Source organism: Gymnoscopelus microlampas (genome assembly GCF_963454915.1).
Source record: "Gymnoscopelus microlampas genome assembly, chromosome: 10".
NCBI lineage: Eukaryota > Metazoa > Chordata > Actinopteri > Myctophiformes > Myctophidae > Gymnoscopelus > Gymnoscopelus microlampas.
This window is the reverse complement of record NC_139947.1, coordinates 52,102,199-52,116,689: the sequence shown is the minus strand read 5'-3', so window position 1 is coordinate 52,116,689 and position 14,491 is coordinate 52,102,199.

The following is a 14,491-nucleotide window of genomic DNA, read 5'->3' as shown; positions in this document are numbered from 1 at the left end:
CTCCCAAGGGGGTTTACAGTGAGGTTCTTCCCTCCATAACATTCGGAGTCCCAATCCCAAAGTAGATTGTTTTGGCCCAAACCTTGCCAGTTGTAACGGTGCCATTCTCGTGCTGTCAATGGAATTGCCATCCACACAGGTGTTGTGGTGCTGTGTGGCAAAAGCTGACAAATCCAGCAGTTTGAATAATTCATTTGTATCGCAAAGCTCAGGGTCATTGACATGGCCAAATTCGGATGGTGAATGTCTCGTCGCCCCCTGCCAAGTATGAGTGTGTCTCCTGACACACTTTCTGGATTCTCCTTTTCACCTGCTTGTTCTCCCTCCTTCGACCACATCCACACTGTTAAGCACAGTGTGACACTGACTGCTGTCACAACCCAATTTGTGAATGCAGACATGGGTGCCATTGTAGATTTTGTCTTTCCACAATGCACGGGCCGGTCAGTGTGGAGTTGTGGGCGTGTGCCGATCAAATCGTCTGCAATGAGAAGCGTGAATCCAGGTATCCCTCTCAGCTACTTTCACTGCGGTCGGAGTGATGAGAAGAACTTGGTAAGGCCCCGTCCACCGAGGTTGATACCAGTACTGTCGTCTCAGGTCTTTCACCACGATCCAATCGCCAGGTTCCAAGCTGTGCAACTGTCCTGCTTTTGGGTCTGGAAGCGCTGCTTTCACCTTTGGATAAATTGTCTTGAAAATGTTGTTAAGAGCGAGACAATATCTCACCATTTCGTCATCAATATTCATCAATGTCATTTTGCTCTGTGGAAATGGCATATTTGTCATTCTCATTGGTCTGCCCATTAATATTTCATAAGGGGACAGACCAAGCGTCGCATGTGTACGCCCTCTCATGTACATTAAAGCCAGAGGGAGCACTGTCACCCATGGTAAGTTTGTTTCAGCCATCAATTTGGTCAATTTGCCTTTCAAAGTTTGGTTTGCTCTCTCCACTGGGGCAGCTGCTTCTGGGTGATATGCACAATGTGTCTTTAAATCAAACTGTAGGTTTTGTGCAAGACTCTGTATCACTTTATTTACAAAATGTGAGCCATTGTCTGATCCTAATTTGGAACAAAGCCCCCACCGAGGAAATATATGATGCAACAAGATGTTTGCCACCGTTTTTGCTGATTCATCTTTACAGGGATAGCATTCAACCCATCTAGAAAACATGTCAACAATGACAAGTGCGTGTTTATAACTTTGGCACGGGGATAAGGTAATGAAATCCACCATGAGGTACTCAAATGGTCCGTCTGGTTTTGGTTGGGCTGACATTGGCACAACTATGCCTCTGCCAATATTATGTGTCATGCAAATAACACATTTTGAGCAGAAGTGATCTGCGTAGGTTGTGAACCCTGGAGCAAACCAATACTTGTTGACAAGATCAATCATTTTAGTTTTTGATGCATGGTCTTGCCCATGTGACATTTTCGCCAAATATGGAAAAACAGATTTGGGCATAGCAGGAAGGCCAGTAGGACCCAGCCATATGTTGTTGGCTGTGTCCACTGTACACTTTTTGGCCCATACTGCTTTCTCCCGTGCGTCAGCTCCTGTCTGTAATAAAGAGATATCATTAATAGAAAACGGATCCACTGGTGCCGGGAGCGCCGTCATCTGTAAAACAGGTGCTACGGGGGAGGTAGCAGCTGTCTTCGCAGCCCAATCTGCAAAAGAATTTCCCTTTGACACAGAATCAGTCTCTCTGGTGTGTGCTTGACACTTGCAAACAGCTATTGTTTTTGGTAACATAATGGCTGCTAGCAAATTCTTTACCAACACATGGTGTGCGATCGGCTTTCCTGCCGCCGTCAAAAAGCCTCTGTGTCCCCATATTGCATGGAAATCATGGCAGACACCGAAACAATATTGACTGTCTGTATAAATGGTTACAGTTTTCCCTGTGGCAAGGATGCAAGCTCTTGTTAATGCAAACAATTCTGCGGCCTGTGCCGACAGGTGTCCTGGTAATCTGGCACTCTCAATGACAGCGGAGTCTGAACAGACAGCGTATGAAACTAATGGCACTCCAGTTACTTTACACCGTTGCGCTGAGCCATCAACATATAATATTAAGTCTGAATTTGGATATTCACTGTCTGTCAGATCTAGTCTGGGTTTTGACATAACGTCTACTAGTTGAACGCACTCGTGCGGATCGCCATCATCAACTGTGGGTAGAAGGTTAGCTGGGTTAAGGACCGTACACCTCTTCAAAGTGACATGAGCCATGGTTAATAACACATTCTGATAGTGTAAAAGGCGTGCCGGTGTTAGATGGGCAGTACGAGCCTGTGTTATCAATGCATGGACTGCGTGTGGGACATGTACTGTCAAAGGATGCATAGCTACTATGTCAGCTGACACTAACACAGCAACTGTTGCTGCCTCGACAGCTCTGAGACATGGGACTAACCCACGTGCCACACTGTCTAACCTTTTTGAGTAATACCCAACTGGTCTCTGCTTGTCACCATGGGCCTGAGTCAACACTGCAGACATGAACCCATCTTTTTCTGCCACAAACAAGTTAAAAGGTTTATCATGATCGGGCAGACCAAGACATGGGGACATAGTTAAAGCCTGTTTAAGGGTGGTTAAGGCTCCTATTGCCTCAGCTGTCCATGCAATTGAGTCTGACATAGCTAATTTTTTCCCACCATAAATCAAAGCAGACAGTGGCTCTGTTATTTCAGCAAAGTCCTGAATCCAGGGCCTACAATAGCCTGCCATTCCTAAAAGGGACATCAGCTGCTGTTTGTTTGTTGCCTGTGGAATAGACAAAATGGCACTGACCCTCTCTGGCCCTAAGCTGCGTCCGTCTGGTGTAATAACATGACCCAAATATTTGACCTCTTGTTTGACAAACTGTAATTTAGCTTTTGATACCCTGTGGCCATTTTCAGCCAAAAACTGTAAGAGGGCTACAGTGTCCCGTTCACAAGCTTCTTTTGATTTAGAACACAAGAGTAGATCATCCACATATTCTATTAGAACACTCTGTTCAGGAGGAACAAAAGCTTCAAGATTTGTTGCTAATGCAGCCGAAAATAGAGTAGGACTTGCTGCGTACCCTTGCGGCATTACCGCCCATGTCCATTTTTTACCCTTGAAAGTGAATGCAAACCAATATTGACTATCTGGGTGGACAGGTACACTGAAGTATGCGTTACTTAAATCCACCACAGAAAAATAGCATGAATTAGCCGGGACTTGTGACATAATAGTCATTACGTTTGGAACCACCGGGGCGGGTGAGTGCACAGCCTCGTTAATAATGCGTAAATCCTGTACAAACCTCCATGCTCCAGACGCTTTTCTGATAGGCAAAATGGGAGAATTACATGGTGAATCAGGGCAAGGAATGATGGCTCCCCTTTCCACTAAAAAGGCGTGGACGTCAGCTATACCCTCCTCTGCGTCTTTACTCAAAGGATATTGGGCTTTATGTGGCCGATATGTAGATTTAGGGGACACAACTACTGGTCTCGCGTTCTTGATACACCCAATGTCGTACTTATCTTTGGCCCATAAAACCTCTGGTACTGCTCTCAACAAAAGGGATATGTCTTCTGGGGTGGCTTCTAACACCATTAATGCTTCTAAACCCTCTCTAGGCTTAACGCTAGTAGAAGTTCTAGTCAACATGCAGTCTGCCAACAATGGGGTTGAAAATGTCTCCATACTGGGTGAATATAACGTCTCTGTACTAAACTGTTGCCAGTCCTTGGCCTGTAGTACTAATTTTAGCCATGGGTCTATGTCCCCCCACCCACCTTTTTTCTTTCCTAAAGGAATGTGGGGAACTGCCCCTGTCACGGTATGGTACACTTTCTGTTCCTCAGTTAAATTCAGGGAGATGGCACCAAACTGACTGTTAGTGTATACACTACCTAACTGTACTTTGTCTTGATTTTTGATATTATACCAAAAATGTTCATAGGTCAGATCTCTTGTGAATGGTGATACATGTGCAGTACAACGCAGTATTGCTGGTTTGGTGAAATCATCAGGTGTCATATTGTGCAACCTCACAACTAAATCGTTGTCACAGAGGTCCCAGCAATAATGCCAATCAGTGGGATTACCCTTACTGACAGATAAATTGTAAAGTCCCAGCGTCGGACATGAAATGCATATGCCATCACTGGAACATTCCAATTTAACACCAAATTTGCAAAGCAAATCTCGTCCCATTAAGTTAACAGGGCACACAGTCGAAGACAAAAATTTATGTTCAAATCTGATGTCCCCATGTTCTACTGATAAAGGGTTTGTAATTGCTTCTATGCATGGTTCCCCCGATGCCCCTATTGTCGTAAGCGTTTTCCTGGACAGGGGGGCATTTGGTATCTCTTCTCGTCTGATTACTGACACACCAGCACCTGTATCAACAAGAAAAGTGATGTACTCACCATTCACGAATAGATCAAGGAGTGGGGCCTCATCTGGGGTAACTGAGACGTGCACGAACTGACCATCATGCATGTCTATCTCTGTCCCTATCACCCCTACAGCCAACTCCGTATCCTATAGGCGGCCTGGATGATTGACAGTCACCTCGGCCCCGGGTCCATGGTGCCAGGTGGCTTGTTCTCCCTGTCGTGGGTTGCCTGCGTTGCTTCTGTTGCCACTGTCTGGTCTCCTGTCATCGGCCCTCGGAGGCCAATCTATTGCAAGATCAGGTCTCTGGCCATTTTGTCCATATCCGATGTTGCCACTGTCTTGTCCCCTCGCATAGAGTGGGTTCGGGACCCAATCTCTTGCAGGGCCATCGGACCTCTGGCCCCCTCGTCCAGCTGCCTCCTGTAACCTCCATGCCTGATTTCTTATCCGACACTCTTCCATCCAGTGGCCCTCCCTTGCACAGTAATGGCAACGTCCCTTCTTAGGTTTTGTACCCCAGTCTCTGTCTCTGTCTCCTCCTGTCTGTGGCCTCTTCCGGCCTGTGCCATTTTTTCTTTGGTCTCCCTGTCGTGGTTGCTGGTTTTCATAGAACATCAGCTGTGCCATCACCAATTTTTTCTTTTGCACATTGTCCTGTGAAATCTCATGGCGCTCTGCGTGTAGTGCATGACTCCAGACGTCGGTAAGTGGCTTGCTTTCCCATCCGATACAGGACATCATGACTCGGTTATGAATGTTAGTGAGTAGTCCATTTATCAACGCTGTCTTCAACAAGTCATTGTATGCCGCGTTATCTTGGGCCACACCACAGTGTTTTTGGAACACCTCCTCCATTCTATTTCGGTACACATCACAGGTCTCCTCCTCGATCTGCCTGGTGGTGTGGATTCTGGGCCAGTCAGTATGCACAGGGTATGCTGCTCTCACCCTTGCAAACAGACCATCTTGGTTCTGCAGCTGTCCAGTCACAATGTCAGTTCTCAGTCCATCGACGTCAAAATCGCCCTTCAAACGAGGCCACTTTAATCCAAAGATTTTGCGGAAAACAGTGTCCAGTTCTCTAGCGGATGGCTGGTACAGCTCTATCAATTCCAGTATGGCTGCGCACCAGCGTTCCACATCCACCTTGGGGTCTGGAAGGTCCCGCACAATGTCATGCAATTCATCCGGTGTCCAGTTGCGTTGCACAGATACTGTGGTTGAATATGCATCCCTAACTGCTTGGTCTGCATCCGCAGGAGGGGCCGGATGAGGGTTTGGATAGGGGATTAATGGCAACAAATGTGCCTCTTTGGTTTTGCTGCTTCGGAGTGTCTCTCTCCTTTCAAGGGAGAGCTTCTGCAAGTCCTCCCCCATTTTCGCCACTTCCATGTAGGTCCTCTGCACCTGTTCTGCTTCGTCATTGTCGGTCACCTCCGGACGTCCCCCGGCAGTTCCTCGCAACTGTCCATCAGCCATGTTGACCACAGCAGCTGCGTTCCCTGCCAGCAGGCCTGCGGCTATGTATAGTTCTCCAGCCTGGTTGGGGGGTAGCAGCTGGGGTTCCGGAAGTAGTGGAAGCGGTGGGGGTGCTGGCGGTTGGTTTTGCGGGGCGGCCGTTACACAGGCATATGGCGGAGGCTGTAGGGATTCTTGCCTATGTGTTTTTTTTAATCTCTTACGTCTTTTGTCATCGTCACTCTCTTCCTTATATAAAAGGGCCCTCGCCTGTCTGCTATCCCTGATCTCAGCTTCTCTTTCCCATTTCCTAAAACCATCCCAGTCTATACTTTTCCTCTTTTTTCCCTTTGTCTTTTCATATTGCTCTAATTGTTCCCTACATGCTTTTAATCTCTGTGTACTCAGGGTTCCCATGATGGGAAAACCCCCTTTTGTGATTGCATGCCATAACCGTATTGCCTCTATCATTCCAACACCCCATCTGGTCACCATGAATTCCGCTGGCCCAGAAAGCGTCTGAGGCATGGATTCCCCATTCTGTTGGTTCCCCATGGCTCTGGTGGAACTCAGGAAGAAAAAAACAAAAAGAGAAAAGAAAATGTCAGAGCAGAACCAATAAGCACTTAGTACAATCCTAGGCTTTTTGGCAATCCTAGGCTTTTTATGCTGCTTTTCCTATTCACATCCGAACGGAATGTTATATTCTACTACAGGGTTTGTTTTCTCACACAGATTTAGGGTGACCTCTTTCACACCATGCAAACCTCAGTCACACGTCAACCCTTTACAATCCTATTTGCTCTCAGCACTCTCATGTATGCCTTGTCTCCTACTAGTTGTCCTCAGACATACGATCCTCTCTTGTGACAATAGTCATACCCATAAAGGTTTATGCACGCTTATATATTAACCATATTAACCCGAACAGTTGATTAAAATGTTACACACGCCTACTACCAATATTAACCCAAATACACATTTGATTAGGTGTCCTTCTAAGGACTTTGTACGTTTTTGTTTCCCAGATTCCTGGTTGGCCATATGCCACTATGCACACTTCAGTACAGTGTACAGTTGTTTACCATAAAGGAAGGACTTACACCTGCTTGGCCTCATGCCACTATGTACACTTAAATACAGTGTACAGTTGTTTACCAAAAAGGAAGGTCTCACACCTCAATGCACGGCTACGCGTACAGTTGTTTTACCATAAAAAATGGAAGGACTCACACCTACGTGATTGTATCAAAACACTCTCTTACCTTAAAGTTGTATTCACTGCCCATCCAGCACTTCCCCGGTCCCTCGAACGGCACGCCTCTGCGTTTGGGTAGGACGTATTTGCCTTAGCTGCAGCAAATCCGATGAACACAGGTCGTGTGGATGGACAGACGTCACAACTCTGCTAGTTCTTTCGATCAAGTATCACATTCATATGGTTATGAATTATGAATATTGATCCTGCCGACAACGCCAACTGTTATGGAAAAATTGATAACTTATGCCAAGTATCGGATTCCCACAAAAAGCAGAAGTTCGAGAAGTGTTGAGACACAATCACCATTTATTCAGGAGATCCCCGTCTGCTCCACACACCAACGTATGTAGACCAGCCCTTTCCTAACAGTTTGCTACCTCTTTTATACAAGTCAAGAGGGAAAAATAGACTCAAATGAAGTGGTCACACATGCTCTAATATGGACATAAGGAAAGAAATAGACATCACACTTCATACCTTAAAAGGACATTTCTCCAGAGCAAGGAGGAAACACTATTGTAAACCCATGACAGGTGACATGGGCCTGTCACCTACACAGCTGTTCTCTGAGAATGAGAGTTAACCAGAATTAGCCTAAATATAATTAGAATTTGTCAGGCTGCCATAACACAATCAACTTTAAATTGCCTGAAACGTACTCCTAACAGGTTTTTGGGGGAACAAATTTTTTTTTTGGCCTCCACACGTAGTGATTTTTTCGGATTTAATTTCGTTTCGGTAGTGACACAATGGTGTCACTACCGAAACGAAAAAAAAATTACTAAGTCCAGAGCTCGATGAATGTTAGGGACCAAAAAAAAAGTCACTACCAATCAACTTTAAATTGCCTGAAACGTACTCCTAACAGGTTTTTGGGGGAACAAATTTTTTTTTTGGCCTCCACACGTAGTGATTTTTTCGGATTTAATTTCGTTTCGGTAGTGACACAATGGTGTCACTACCGAAACGAAAAAAAATTACTAAGTCCAGAGCTCGATGAATGTTAGGGACCAAAAAAAAAGTCACTACCAATCAACTTTAAATTGCCTGAAACATACTCCTAACAGGTTTTTGGGGGAATATTTTTTTTTTTGACACAATGGTGTCACTACCGAAAAGAAAAAAAAATTACTAAGTCCAGAGCTCGATGAATGTTAGGGACCAAAAAAAAAGTCACTACCAATCAACTTTAAATTGCCTGAAACGTACTCCTAACAGATTTTTGGGGGAATATATATTTTTTTGACACAATGGTGTCACTACCGAAACGAAAAAAAAATGACTAAGTCCAGAGCTCGATGAATGTTAGGGACCAAAAAAAAAGTCTCTACCAATCAACTTTAAATTGTCTGAAACGTACTCCTAACAGGTTTTTGGGGGAACATTTTTTTTTTTTACACAATGGTGTCACTACCGAAACGAAAAAAAAAATGACTAAGTCCAGAGCTCGATGAATGTTAGGGACCAAAAAGAAAGTCACTACCAATCAACTTTAAATTGCCTGAAACATACTCCTAACAGGTTTTTGGGGGAACAATTTTTTTTTTTACACAATGGTGTCACTACCGAAACGAAAAAAACATTACTAAGTCCAGAGCTCGATGAATGTTAGGGACCAAAAAAAAAGTCTCTACCAATCAACTTTAAATTGCCTGAAACGTACTCCTAACAGGTTTTTGGGGGAACAATTTTTTTTTTTGGCCTCCACACTTAGTGATTTTTTTCGGATTTAACTTCGTTTCGGTAGTGACACAATGGTGTCACTACCGAAACGAAAAAAAAATTACTAAGTCCAGAGCTCGATGAATGTTAGGGACCCAAAAAAAAGTCACTACCAATCAACTTTAAATTGCCTGAAACGTACTCCTAACAGGTTTTTGGGGGAACAAATTTTTTTTTTGGCCTCCACACGTAGTGATTTTTTCGGATTTAATTTCGTTTCGGTAGTGACACAATGGTGTCACTACCGAAACGAAAAAAAATTACTAAGTCCAGAGCTCGATGAATGTTAGGGACCAAAAAAAAGTCACTACCAATCAACTTTAAATTGCCTGAAACATACTCCTAACAGGTTTTTGGGGGAATATTTTTTTTTTTTGACACAATGGTGTCACTACCGAAAAGAAAAAAAAATTACTAAGTCCAGAGCTCGATGAATGTTAGGGACCAAAAAAAAAGTCACTACCAATCAACTTTAAATTGCCTGAAACGTACTCCTAACAGATTTTTGGGGGAATATATATTTTTTTGACACAATGGTGTCACTACCGAAACGAAAAAAAAATGACTAAGTCCAGAGCTCGATGAATGTTAGGGACCAAAAAAAAAGTCTCTACCAATCAACTTTAAATTGTCTGAAACGTACTCCTAACAGGTTTTTGGGGGAACATTTTTTTTTTTTACACAATGGTGTCACTACCGAAACGAAAAAAAAAATGACTAAGTCCAGAGCTCGATGAATGTTAGGGACCAAAAAGAAAGTCACTACCAATCAACTTTAAATTGCCTGAAACATACTCCTAACAGGTTTTTGGGGGAACAATTTTTTTTTTTACACAATGGTGTCACTACCGAAACGAAAAAAACATTACTAAGTCCAGAGCTCGATGAATGTTAGGGACCAAAAAAAAAGTCTCTACCAATCAACTTTAAATTGCCTGAAACGTACTCCTAACAGGTTTTTGGGGGAACAAATTTTTTTTTTGGCCTCCACACTTAGTGATTTTTTTCGGATTTAACTTCGTTTCGGTAGTGACACAATGGTGTCACTACCGAAACGAAAAAAAAATTACTAAGTCCAGAGCTCGATGAATGTTAGGGACCCAAAAAAAAGTCACTACCAATCAACTTTAAATTGCCTGAAACGTACTCCTAACAGGTTTTTGGGGGAATATTTTTTTTTTTGACACAATGGTGTCACTACCGAAACGAAAAAAAAATTACTAAGTCCAGAGCTCGATGAATGTTAGGGACCAAAAAAAAAGTCTCTACCAATCAACTTTAAATTGCCTGAAACGTACTCCTAACAGGTTTTTGGGGGAACACATTTTTTTTTTGGCCTCCACACGTAGTGATTTTTTCGGATTTAATTTCGTTTCGGTAGTGACACAATGGTGTCACTACCGAAACGAAAAAAAAATTACTAAGTCCAGAGCTCGATGAATGTTAGGGACCAAAAAAAAAGTCACTACCAATCAACTTTAAATTGCCTGAAACGTACTCCTAACAGGTTTTTGGGGGAACAAATTTTTTTTTTGGCCTCCACACGTAGTGATTTTTTCGGATTTAATTTCGTTTCGGTAGTGACACAATGGTGTCACTACCGAAACGAAAAAAAATTACTAAGTCCAGAGCTCGATGAATGTTAGGGACCAAAAAAAAAGTCACTACCAATCAACTTTAAATTGCCTGAAACGTACTCCTAACAGGTTTTTGGGGGAATATATATTTTTTTGACACAATGGTGTCACTACCGAAACAAAAAAAAATTACTAAGTCCAGAGCTCGATGAATGTTAGGGACCAAAAAAAAAGTCTCTACCAATCAACTTTAAATTGTCTGAAACGTACTCCTAACAGGTTTTTGGGGGAACAATTTTTTTTTTGACACAATGGTGTCACTACCGAAACGAAAAAAACATTACTAAGTCCAGAGCTCGATGAATGTTAGGGACCAAAAAAAAAGTCACTACCAATCAACTTTAAATTGCCTGAAACATACTCCTAACAGGTTTTTGGGGGAATATTTTTTTTTTTTGACACAATGGTGTCACTACCGAAAAGAAAAAAAAATTACTAAGTCCAGAGCTCGATGAATGTTAGGGACCAAAAAAAAAGTCACTACCAATCAACTTTAAATTGCCTGAAACGTACTCCTAACAGATTTTTGGGGGAATATATATTTTTTTGACACAATGGTGTCACTACCGAAACGAAAAAAAAATGACTAAGTCCAGAGCTCGATGAATGTTAGGGACCAAAAAAAAAGTCTCTACCAATCAACTTTAAATTGTCTGAAACGTACTCCTAACAGGTTTTTGGGGGAACATTTTTTTTTTTTACACAATGGTGTCACTACCGAAACGAAAAAAAAAATGACTAAGTCCAGAGCTCGATGAATGTTAGGGACCAAAAAGAAAGTCACTACCAATCAACTTTAAATTGCCTGAAACATACTCCTAACAGGTTTTTGGGGGAACATTTTTTTTTTTTACACAATGGTGTCACTACCGAAACGAAAAAAAAAATGACTAAGTCCAGAGCTCGATGAATGTTAGGGACCAAAAAGAAAGTCACTACCAATCAACTTTAAATTGCCTGAAACATACTCCTAACAGGTTTTTGGGGGAACAATTTTTTTTTTTACACAATGGTGTCACTACCGAAACGAAAAAAACATTACTAAGTCCAGAGCTCGATGAATGTTAGGGACCAAAAAAAAAGTCTCTACCAATCAACTTTAAATTGCCTGAAACGTACTCCTAACAGGTTTTTGGGGGAACAATTTTTTTTTTTGGCCTCCACACTTAGTGATTTTTTTCGGATTTAACTTCGTTTCGGTAGTGACACAATGGTGTCACTACCGAAACGAAAAAAAAATTACTAAGTCCAGAGCTCGATGAATGTTAGGGACCCAAAAAAAAGTCACTACCAATCAACTTTAAATTGCCTGAAACGTACTCCTAACAGGTTTTTGGGGGAATATATATTTTTTTGACACAATGGTGTCACTACCGAAACGAAAAAAAAATTACTAAGTCCAGAGCTCGATGAATGTTAGGGACCAAAAAAAAAGTCTCTACCAATCAACTTTAAATTGCCTGAAACATACTCCTAACAGGTTTTTGGGGGAACAATTTTTTTTTTTACACAATGGTGTCACTACCGAAACGAAAAAAAAAATGACTAAGTCCAGAGCTCGATGAATGTTAGGGACCAAAAAGAAAGTCACTACCAATCAACTTTAAATTGCCTGAAACATACTCCTAACAGGTTTTTGGGGGAACAATTTTTTTTTTTACACAATGGTGTCACTACCGAAACGAAAAAAACATTACTAAGTCCAGAGCTCGATGAATGTTAGGGACCAAAAAAAAAGTCTCTACCAATCAACTTTAAATTGCCTGAAACGTACTCCTAACAGGTTTTTGGGGGAACAATTTTTTTTTTTGGCCTCCACACTTAGTGATTTTTTTCGGATTTAACTTCGTTTCGGTAGTGACACAATGGTGTCACTACCGAAACGAAAAAAAAATTACTAAGTCCAGAGCTCGATGAATGTTAGGGACCCAAAAAAAAGTCACTACCAATCAACTTTAAATTGCCTGAAACGTACTCCTAACAGGTTTTTGGGGGAATATATATTTTTTTGACACAATGGTGTCACTACCGAAACGAAAAAAACATTACTAAGTCCAGAGCTCGATGAATGTTAGGGACCAAAAAAAAAGTCACTACCAATCAACTTTAAATTGCCTGAAACGTACTCCTAACAGGTTTTTGGGGGAATATTTTTTTTTTTTGACACAATGGTGTCACTACCGAAACGAAAAAAAAAATTACTAAGTCCAGAGCTCGATGAATGTTAGGGACCAAAAAAAAGTCTCTACCAATCAACTTTAAATTGCCTGAAACGTACTCCTAACAGGTTTTTGGGGGAACAATTTTTTTTGTTGGCCTCCACACTTAGTGATTTTTTTCGGATTTAACTTCGTTTCGGTAGTGACACAATGGTGTCACTACCGAAACGAAAAAAAAATTACTAAGTCCAGAGCTCGATGAATGTTAGGGACCAAAAAAAAAGTCACTACCAATCAACTTTAAATTGCCTGAAACGTACTCCTAACAGGTTTTTGGGGGAACATTTTTTTTTTTTACACAATGGTGTCACTACCGAAACGAAAAAAAAATTACTAAGTCCAGAGCTCGATGAATGTTAGGGACCAAAAAAAAAGTCTCTACCAATCAACTTTAAATTGCCTGAAACGTACTCCTAACAGGTTTTTGGGGGAACAATTTTTTTTTTGGCCTCCACACTTAGTGATTTTTTTCGGATTTAACTTCGTTTCGGTAGTGACACAATGGTGTCACTACCGAAACGGAAAAAAAATTACTAAGTCCAGAGCTCGATGAATGTTAGGGACCAAAAAAAAAGTCACTACCAATCAACTTTAAATTGCCTGAAACGTACTCCTAACAGGTTTTTGGGGGAATATTTTTTTTTTTTTACACAATGGTGTCATTACCGAAACGAAAAAAAATTACTAAGTCCAGAGCTCGATGAATGTTAGGGACCAAAAAGAAAGTCACTACCAATCAACTCTAAATTGCCTGAAACGTACTCCTAACAGGTTTTTGGGGGGACGATTTTGGCCTCCACACTTAGTGATTATTTCGGATTTAACTTTCGTTTCGGTGGTGACCAACTTTCGTTTCGGTAGTTTGATTACAAAATGTAAGTTGTGTAAAAAATAATCTGACTATACTAAGTTCTTATTTGTTTGTTTAAGTCAGGCTATACTCTACTCAGAGTCATAAGTTTACAAAATGTACTGAAGTACAGTGAACTTCTGTGCGGTTTGTCTTCATCACTGAAAATAACGTACATGTAAACTGATATAAAACTGCTGCCATGTGCAGTTGGGGTGAAGAAATACAACCATTTCACTCCTAATAATACCTATTTGATTTGACATCCTGACTTGCTGCTGTAGCTGAGGCTTGATCCTGTTACCTGCGGCTCACTAGTCAGTGACTCTATCCATTCACCTACAGCTGTTTCCTTGGAATCTGAAACCTTTTGTTGTCAACCCCCCAAATTGACATGTATTTGGGCAGTGGACCCCAATGTGAAAAGATGTAGTGTCAGGGCCCCCCATGAAAAAGATTTATATTTATGCTGTAACACATTTTTTTTAAAGTTACTTGTCTTGTTTGTTGTTCAAGTCAAAGCACCAGGAAGGCTGTACTTGTCAGCCATCTGTTAGCTCAATGGGTTGAGACGCAGTATTCATGATCCAGAGGCCATGAGTTCAAATCCCATTGATGTCTTTCCTATGATTCTTTCCTTTGCAGACTGGCTTCCAGAAGATCAACTGAAAACTACCAGCAAGGCTATATTTGTCATCCAACTGTTAGCTCAATGGGTTGAGACGCAGTATACATGATCCAGAGGCCATGAGTTCAAATCCCATTGATGTCTTTCCTATGATTCTTTCCTTTGCAGACTGGCTTCCAGAAGATCAACTGAAAACTACCAGGAAGGCTGTACTTGTCAGCCATCTCTTAGCTCAATGGGTTGAGACGCAGTATACATGATCCAGAGGCCATGAGTTCAAATCCCACTGGTGTCTTTACTGTGATGCTTTCCTTTGCA